Below are 588 nucleotides of genomic sequence, written 5' to 3' on the forward strand. Positions count from 1 at the left end.
AAGCATGCAAAAGAACCACAGGAGCCAGGCAGCTGCTGTAGCAGCACAGCCGTCAGCTGGCCATGCTACCTTCAAGCAACCAAACACACAAACACTTTTACCCTTCAATGCACCCTCAACCAGCATGTGCCTTCATGACCAAGGCCAGCCACACGACAGGACAGGACATCACAGTTACGTTACAATGGACATTACCGCAGCACAGTTCAGTTACATTACATGTCGCGACCAAGATGCCGCGCACGCAGGCACTCACTCACTCGCCTGCAAAAGCAACGAGCTGGGAGGAAAGAAAGGAAGGAAGCAACCAACCGACCGACCCTGGACTGCTGCCGCTGCTCCCCAGGTCGCTCGGCCCTTCCTCGGCTCGTTTCTCTGCTCGGCTTTGCTTGGGTTCTGCTTTTGGTCACAAATAAGAGAGGTGCACCGGTCCTGGAGGTACTGCAATACCAGGTCAATGCGTGGAGTGGACAGAGCAAGCTCTTCTTCTAAAAATCCATTTAATATATGGTCCCCAGATAGGGGACGTATCAGATATTAAACTGAGAAGAACAGATTTTTTTTATTTTTTTTTTTATTAAAATGAAC

General features: G+C 49.8%; 1 pseudogene; it reads right to left on the reverse strand.

Annotated features, from left to right (window-relative positions):
* Window positions 1-416: 416 nt before the first annotated feature.
* LOC128466752 (uncharacterized) lies at window positions 417-588 on the reverse strand (annotated as a pseudogene).

Source organism: Spea bombifrons, chromosome 9, assembly GCF_027358695.1.
Source record: "Spea bombifrons isolate aSpeBom1 chromosome 9, aSpeBom1.2.pri, whole genome shotgun sequence".
NCBI lineage: Eukaryota > Metazoa > Chordata > Amphibia > Anura > Pelobatidae > Spea > Spea bombifrons.